At 36.7% G+C, this 9,499-nt stretch overlaps 1 long non-coding RNA gene across 1 annotated transcript; it reads left to right on the top strand.

Moving 5' to 3' along the window:
• Window positions 1–555: 555 nt before the first annotated feature.
• LOC129350856 (uncharacterized) lies at window positions 556–5,075 on the top strand. Its single transcript, XR_008604413.1, has 3 exons — window positions 556–1,138; window positions 1,272–1,420; window positions 4,483–5,075. It is a non-coding gene; the product is annotated as an uncharacterized LOC129350856 (long non-coding RNA).
• Window positions 5,076–9,499: the final 4,424 nt, after the last annotated feature.

Here is a 9,499-nt window from a genome sequence, read left to right as displayed (position 1 = left end):
GATATAATGACTGTTGGTTTATTTATCGGTGGAGCAGCAGAACATTTTCCACAGACAGTTTTCCTGCCCGTTGGCTTGTTTTAACCAGTTTTCTACCTTCGGCTGATTCTACCAGCAGACACTGAAAGGACTCTAATAGTTCGGTAAGTAAATGTTTATTTTCGTATCGGTGCCGCTTTTAATGCACTTTATATGCAGCTTTAGTGTCAGATATAATGTGTGCCATGCACTCCAGATGTTGGTGGACTTTGTTTCAGTGTGTGTGTCGACCAGAGAAGAAAGTTAGCATAGTAAATATTAGCTTTAATGTTAGCGATGCTAACCGAGCTAGTTGCTCAGTCGTAGCCTGATTAAAGCTAACGTAGCATCGAGCTAATGTGTTGAGTTTCATGTAAACAGCTGAAGTGTGTTGTGTTCCTGTAATGTGTTTCATTAAGTTCATAAAACTGTGGCTGGTTGACATTACTGTAACGTTCAGAAAACTTAAATGTGATTAAAACAGTAACGTTAATGTCCTAGTTGTCAGTAATCAGCTTTGACACTAAAACAGACTGATAGTTTTAAATGACATCAGTTTCATTAATTTGTTGAAAATTGTCTCATTTGTTGTTGTGATGTTGCTTCTGATTCATTAAAAGCAGATGATCCTTGTTGAAGATACGTTTAGTTCTAGTATCAGAAGTACAAGAAGGAAAATTGAAGTTTAGTTCTGCTACATCAAAGATTTCAGGATTAAAATAACTGAGTCTTAATGCCTCAAACTTTATTTTTACAATAAAGAAATAATGAAATAATCACAGATAATAAAAACATAAATAGCAGAGAAAATCTGAGAGAATAATTTCCTGAAAAGTCTGTGAAGGAAAAGCAGCTTTTTATTCTGAAAGATCAGAATCAGCTCCAACATCTGCATCTGACAGCATCAAGTCAACCAGAAAGAAAAGAAAAAAGAAAATGACTTCTTTCTGATTACATCTGTTCCGCTGCTCACAGGCTGCTGCTGCTCACATTGTTCACATTTATAGTCCACTTTTAAAAGTTCAGCAGACAGGTGCTCTGCTTTGGAGTGTGATGATGTCATCGGTGATGTGGAGAGTGAAGTTTCCGTTTCACCCACAGCGTGCTTTAGGGCAGCCAGGTCGGACTTGATGTTTGAAATACTGACCGACAGCTCAGATTTAACTGTCTGTAGTTCCGTTTCGATGGGTGTTAAACTTGCACTCAAAGCTGCCAGGAGCTGGGTCTTTAAAATAACCACCGTCTCGTTACAGAGTGAAAGTAGCAATTCCTCCTTAAGGTCAGAGATTGCAGCATCTGAGGGCCTCTTCAAAAGAAGACGTAGTTGATGAAGGCGTTCTGGAGCAGGACCAGAAAGACCACGACCAAGCAGCCTTGAGATCTTAGGCAGCGTCTCCCTCGGGTGGGTGTCAACTGTGTTCACGGTCAGGTCTGTGGTAATCCCGTCAAAAAACAAAACAGAAAAAAATCTAGATTATAAATCAACACGTAACCAAAGCACTCTGTGTATAATGGCATAGTATAGGATGTAGTTCAGAAAATGTCAAAGTATAGTATACTTTTCAAGAATAACATAGTATGGCCTGTAGTTCATAGTATAGCATGTCGGCAAAAAAAACATGATTATTATGTGGTTCAAAAAGTGTAAAATGATAGGATGTTGCCTAAAATTGTCATGTATGATATGTGGTTCAAAAAATGTCATAGTGCAGTATATTGTCAAAATAGTATGTTTTTCAAGAAAACAGTATATGTCGTCTAAAAAATGCCATAGAATAATATTTCATTGCACAAGTAAAAGTATAGTAATTTTTAAAACTCTTCAAATTCTTATAATATGTTGCTAAAAAACAAAAAAATCTAAAACAATAAAAGTCATAGTAATATGTCAATTTAAAAAGCCTATAGTATAGATTGTCGCCCAACAAACGTCATAGTATAGCATGTCGCTTTAAAAACGTCGTAGTATAGCTTTTGGTCCAACTAACGTCATAGTATACCACATCGGTCAACAAAATATCATAGTATAGCATGTCACTCTAAAAACGTCACAGTATAGCCTTTGGTCTAAAAACGTCATAGTATAGCATGTCGCTCAAACAACGTCATTGTATAGCATGTCGCTCAAAAAACGTCATTGTATAGCATGTCGCTGTAAAAATGTCATTGTATAGCCTTTGGTCCAGAAAACATCACAGCATAGCATGTCGTCCAAAAAACATCATAGTATAGCATGTCGTCCAAAAAACATCATAGTATAGCATGTCTCTTTAAAATTGTCACAGTACAGCATGTCTGCCAAAAACATGTCAGAGTATAGCCTTTGGTCTAAAAACATCATAGTGTAGCTTGTCGCTCTAAAAACGTCATAGTATAGCATGTCGCTCTAAAAATGTGATAGTATAGCCTTTGCTCCAACAAACATCATAGTTTAGCATGTCGCTCTAAAAATGTCATAGTATAGCATGTCGCCCAAAAGACGTCATAGTATAGCCTTTGGTCCAAAAAAACGTCATAGTATAGCATGTCACCCAAAAAACGTCATAGTATAGCATGTCATCCAAAAAAACATCAGAGTATAGCATGTCGCTCTTGAAACGTCACAGTATAGAATGTCGCTCTAAAAACGTCATAGTATAGCCTTTGGTCCAAAAAAACGCCATAGTATAGCCTTTCGTCCAAAGAACATCATAGTATAGCATGTCGCTCTTAAAACGTCATAGTATAGCATGTGGCTCAAAAAACGTCATAGTATAGCCTTTGGTCCAGAAAAACGTCATAGTATAGCATGTCATCCAAAAAACATCATAGTATAGCATGCCGCCCAAAAAACGTCATAGTATAGCATGTCGCTCAACAAACGTTATTGTACAGCATGTCGTCCAAAAAACGTCAACGTATAGCATGTCGCTCTAAAAACGTCATTGTATAGCATGTCGTCCAAAAAACATCATCGTATAGCATGTCGCTCTTGAAACATCATAATATGCCATGTCACTCTAAAAATGTCATAGTATAGCATGTCACTCTAAAAACGTCATAGAATAGCATGTCGCTCTAAAAACGTCATAGTATAGCATGTCGTTCTAAAAATGTCACAGTATAGCATGTCGCTCTAAAAATGTCATAGTTTAGCATGCCGCTCTAAAAACTTCCTAATATAGCATGTCGCCCAAGAAACGTCATGGTATAGCATGTGGCTCAAAAAACGTCATATTTTAGCATGTCGTCCAAAGAACATCATAGTATAGCATGTCGCTCTGAAAACATCATAGTATAGCATGTCGCCCATAAAACGTCATAGTATAGCATGTCGCTCTAAAAACGTCATAGTATAGCATGTCGTCCAAAAAACGTCATCGTATTGCATGTCGCTCTAAAAACGTCATAGAATCCCATGTCGCTCTAAAAACGTCTTAGTATAGCATGTCGCTCTACAAACGTCATAGTATAGCATGTCGCTCTACAAACGTCATAGTATAGACTTTGGTCCAAAAAACGTCATAGTATACCATGTCACTCTAAAAACATCATAGTATAGCCTTTGGTCCAAAAAAACGTCATAGTATAGAATGTCACCCAAAAAACGTCACAGTATAGAATGTCGCTCTTAAAACGTCATAGTATAGCATGTTGCTGTAAAAACGTCATAGTATAGCATGTCGCTCTAAAAACGTCTTAGTATAGCATGTCGCTCTTGAAACGTCAGAGTATAGCATGTCGCCCAAAAAACGTCAGAGTATAGCATGTCACCCAAAAAATGTCATAGTATAGCATGTTGTCCAAAAGACATCATCGTATAGCATGTCGCTCTTGAAACGTCACAGTATAGCATGTCGCTCTAAAAACGTCATACTATAGCATGTCGCTCTTAAAAACGTCATAGTATAGCCTTTGGTCCAAAAAACGTAATAGTATAGCATGTCGTCCAAAGAACATCATAGTATAGCATGTCGCTCTAAAAACATCATAGTTTAGCATGTCGCTCTAAAAAAGTCATAGTATAGCATGTCGCTCTAAAAACATCATAGCATAGCATGTCGCTCTAAAAACGTCATACTATAGCATGTCGCTCTTAAAAACGTCAGAGTATAGCCTTTGGTCCACAAAACGTTGTTTTGTCCTGGCTGTCTGAAGTAGGTGAGGAGCAACACCAAAACAGTCCAAACGCTGGTTTCCAGAGGGTTAGATGAGTATTTATTTGAAAGAGGAAGTTTACAACAACTCAACATGTGAGGGGGTTAAAAGCAAATGGGTGTTAGTAAAATAAAAATGAACAGAACTATAAGTGAACTTCATGTTGACATTGATGGGCATTCCAACCAGGAACAAAGTAAAAGATAATCAATACGAAAAAAAAAAACTCTTCCTGTTCACCTCTTCACGCCCAAAAACACACCGCAGTAGTACCCTAAACTAAAACTACCAATGGGTTCCCTGTTTTCCTTTCTGAACAAGTCAAAGGTCCCTCTCTATCTCCCCACACATCCACCAACCACTGGAACACATCTCCAAAGTTCTGCCGGGCCAGCTCAGCTTCCCCTCAGAAGAAGTTCCGCCAGATGAAGGAGCCTTTTGAGAGGCAGCTGGCATCGTGATTGGACTGTACTTTGGTCTGTTCCAATCCAGCTTCAGCTCCAGAGACGGCAGGCGGGACGAGTCAACGGAGGCCGGGTGGACGAAGGCATGCAGCTGAGTACAATCCAGAAAACAACAGAGGAGGATTGCAGGGGCTCAGGGCCAGAACAGAGTAGCATCGTATGTCTCTTAGCAAACATCATAGTATAGCCTTTGGTATGAAAAAACGCCATCATATACATCGTATATTGTACAAATAACAAGTCAAAAAGAAAGAGACATACATTGTAGAATTGTAGTAATTGTGGGCTGACTGATTTACTGATTATCAGTATTTTTTTTTTTTTACTGATTTACGGTAATAAATACATATAAAAATGGCGCTACTTTGGCTCTGAACCTTTATCTACCTGTGGTCGCTCTGTCTTCTGGAGTGATTTGATTGGTTATACGTCACAAATAAAACTTCTTTAACTTAACATCTGTAGAGAAAGAGTTTGTGTTCTTCTAAGTTTAACTCCAAGATTTTAAATACTTTCATTTACTGCAAATGAATATCTACTCCAAATTTCTCAGTAATAATCATTATCAGTCTTAAAAACCCACAAAACACCCCTCTATACTCGACCACACTTAGTACAGTCCGGTTCCCCCTTCTATAAATCTGCTTGGAATCGTCCACTTCCTGTTTGTCAAAGTGGCCTTCTACCTGGACAGGTTTTGTTGGAGCTCATGCAACAAACATTTTGGGTAACTGCACTTTAATATGGATGGATGACACTGAATTAGAGTTTGTTTTCATGAGACTGAGTTCAGATGTGTAGCTGTCATTAAATAGGAAATTATTACTCAGAATTCACAGAGAAAAGTCTGAAATGTTTGCTAGGTTAGCGTCCCACATGTTCTCTCTCTCCAACTTCTGGATCTCTTGAGTTGCTTGTCATTAAAACATCTTGCTAGAGGTGCTGAAGCTCAGAAAGTCTGAGATGTTTGTTCAAAATAAGCTCATTCTCAAGTCTTATCTGAACTGTCTTCTTTTGTTTGAACTTTCCCTAAACTTAGGAGTTAATGACAGAGCAGCACATCCAGACTCAGTCTCATTTATGTAGAGATTAAACTTCAGTGTCATTCATTGATGTTAAAGTGCAGTTTTTCAAATATTTGGTGCACATGCTCCCCACCAAACCAGTCCAGGTGGAAGACGATGAGAAGAGAAAGCTCCAGAGGATGAATATCACACATTTACGTTGGAAATAAATGTCCTTTAATTTGACATTGTCATGCAAATGATGTTCAAATCTTTGAGTGTTTTGTTGATGTTGCTTTGTAAATGTTTTCTGACACTCGGCCCCAAAGATTAAAAACCTTCTACGGCTCACAAGCTGCAACAATTCACACATTATCAACTATCTTTCTGACTAAACTAAGATAAAAAGTGAAAAACTGCCTGATTCCTTGCATCATGAATGTAATGTAAGTCTTTTTGGTTTTTATGACAGTAAACTGAATATATTTGGGTTTGACATTTTATAAACCAAAACAAGAAATGAATTACTGGAGAAAACAATCAACAGATTAATGGTCAAAGAAAATGTGTTTTCCAACATATATGGCTGAATTACTCCAACATTACAAGATACATACAATTTGAATTCAATTTTATTTATAGAACGCCAATTACGAGTCAAATTGTCTCAAGACACTTTATATTTTTTGTCATATTTAAAATATGACAACGAAGTAAATTTGAACTTCTTGACTAATCCAATTTATTATTTGGTTTTTAAGAAACTAATCGACAAAACTTTCTCCACTAAAACTAATAAACATGAGGTCAAATAGAAGGAACAGTTTTAAATACTGCAGTCCCACGACGACAAGAATAAAGTTTGTCAACAAAAACTACATCTGCTGGTGGATTCAATTAAAGTCCTAATAAAGGATAATAAAGTGTGATACTAAAGGTTTATGGTGCTAAAAATGTCAAAGTAAAGATATCAAGTTGAACGTCTGGATGGAGGTTGATAAAAGTTGACCTCCCTTCATTTCTCTGGAGCCGACTCCATGGATTTTGTGGATGGTGGTTAAAGACCTGCTCTTCGAGTCATCGTCCTTCTAGTCGCTGTAAAAAGTCAGTCCATCCTGGCCAACTTCAACATCTCTTCATGACAACTTGTTCTGCCTCCGACCTGGTGGAAACTCCAGAAACTCGGGAAAACCCATGGAGACTCGAAGAACTCGTGGAGACTCGAAGAACTCGTCGGGCGGGGGAAGGTGTGGTGGGTGGTGGGGGAGTAGAGGGGGGAGGCCGCCACCCACCTCCCCGCCTACTCTCCGCCCTGACTCCACCCAGACCCCGCCTTGGCTCCACCCATGTGGTCACTTGGAAACTACGATGCCAAAGGGACGACGAAATTATTTCTTTTCATGTGATCTGTAGCTCAGTGAGTTAAGAGTTTACCTGTGGAGCTGCAGGTCGCTGGTTCAAGACCAGACCCTTCTTAAATTTTTATCAATATCCTGACAAAGACAAAGAAAGAAAAGAGCCGGTGGTGGGTCTTGAACCTGCGACCTTCCACTTGGGAGTCTGTGTTCTTATCCCCTGAGCTATTCGCTCAGATACTATTTCTTCTTTTTTTTGCGCATTTATCATCTATTTTTTGTCGTTTTCGAGGTTTTTTTTTAATTCGAGTCTCGACTTGACCGTTTTTCTCAGGAGGTTGGACTTCAGCCTTTGTGCTGGAGGGTGGAACCCTCAGTTCCAAGACTTTCCAAAGCCTCCACACCTCCCGAGTCCTCAGGACCTGAGCTTTCACACAGTCTGAGGGCTGAAATTTTCTAAGTCCCACAGTAGTTCTCTGTTAGATTTAACTTTCAGACAGTCCAAGGACTGATATCTTCTAAGTTCCTGAGTAGTTCTCTGTTAGTTTGAACCTTCAGACAGTCTGAGGGCTGAAATTTTAGAAGTTTCTCAGTACTTCTCTGTTAGTTTGAACTTTCTGGTTAACAGAAGCCTTAAAACTTGTGACCATGAGTCTTGATTTCACATTTAGACCATCCATCTGAGTTCTTCTCAGACCTTCACCTGTGGGTTTTTTAGAAATCCTCAACAAACTTTGATTCTCTTCACTGAACAGTAAAGTTTGTGAAGATCAGAAGGTAACATTAGTTTGATCAATGCCTTCAACTACTAGTGGACTTTATCTGGAAAGCAGTTTTCTGAAATGAGGTCTTAGTAAATCTGTCCACAGTCAAACCAAGAACATAGAAAGAGGAAATGTTTAAAGAAACAACTTGATGTTTTCATTTCAGACTAGAAAACGCTTTGACCTTGATCTGTTTTTGCTCATTTTGATCCTTTTATTGTCTCTTCTGTTTAATTTGATCTTCTAAAGTTTAACTGGTGTCTTTTCAAATGTTTTGTCTTTAGTTTGACTCTTCTTAAACGTTTAGTTTTGCTCTTTTCTCACCTTTTATTGTTTTCTAACGTCTGATTTGGTTTCGAAATGTTTTGTCTTTTTAATGTTTAATTGATTCTTCAAATGTTTTATCAGCTTGTTTGAATTTTTTTTCTTTCCAAATGTTTAATTTTTCGATTAAATGTTTGTTTTTCTTTTTGAATGTTTTACCACTTTTTAATGTTTAATTTTCTTTTTAAATGCTTCATTTTATTTTCTGTTTAATTCCTATTTAAAGTTTTATTGTCTTTAAGATTTAATTTTCTAATTAAACATTGAATTATTTAATTAAATGTTTTGTCTTTTTAAAGGTTTAATAATCTAATTTAATGTTTTGTATTTTTTTAAATGTTTAATATTATTCTTGTTTATAAAGTATTTTTTAAATGTTTAATTATCTAAAATAGTTTCTCTGTAATTTTTAATAATTGTGTTTTAAAAATTTTGTTAAATTTCATACTTACATGTTTAGTAACGTGTTTAATTATCTTATTCAATATTTTGGCAGTTTAATGTCAGTTAATTGTATTTAATGTTTAATTTCATTAAACTGCCAAAATATTGAATTAGATAATTAAACACGTTACAAAACATGTAAGTATGAAATTAAACAAAATTTTTCAAACACAATTATTAAAACTTACAGAGAAAATATTTTAGATAATTAAACATTCAAAAAATACTTTTTAACAAAAACATTTTTTAGAAGTTGTATTAAATGCTTTTTTCCTTTGATTTAATTGCTTTTTGTTATGTAGTTTACTTCTTTAATCTTCTTTTTCTGTCAAAATTTTAACCCCAACCTTCAAAATGAAATAAACCCTTATATCACAATGAAAATACTTCTGTTGTCACAATCATTAGTCAATTATTCAGTTTATCAATTCAACTTTATTTGTTTAGCACCTTTTACACAGATGACAAAACTAAACAAGCAAAGAGAAAAAACTATGCTAAAACTAGGATTAAAACTCTAAAACATTTTAAAATAAAAATATTTAACATGGTAATAAAATATGTTGTGTCCAGGGGATGGAGGGAGTTTATTGAGTTCTTCTTGGGCTCACATGGGAAATCATTTAAAATATAAACTTGATATTCAGTCGAAGGAAACTGCAGAGCGACAGAAGAACCAACAAGATCTCCTGTTTTCTCCTTTAATGAGTCGACTCTTCTTGCGCTTTCAGACCAAAGAACTACAGACTCTTCACAACCTGCTCAAACTCTTGGTACAGGACCTCACCACACGGGTCAAGAAGGTTTCCGTCTCATTTCTACTCTGAAGCTCACCTTCTCCTGCTCAAACTGCTGACAAATGTTTCTGTTGCTCTAAAGTCTGGTCTCCAGAACTTCCTAAAAACTCTCAAAGTCTCTTCTGCTGCAGGTTGCTTTGTAGAACTGTTACAGAAAACCTCACTAAACCACATGGAGGGGCCTCAAGATAG

This window comes from Amphiprion ocellaris, chromosome 16, assembly GCF_022539595.1.
Source record: "Amphiprion ocellaris isolate individual 3 ecotype Okinawa chromosome 16, ASM2253959v1, whole genome shotgun sequence".
NCBI lineage: Eukaryota > Metazoa > Chordata > Actinopteri > Pomacentridae > Amphiprion > Amphiprion ocellaris.
This window is presented reverse-complemented; position numbering and strand designations above follow the sequence as displayed.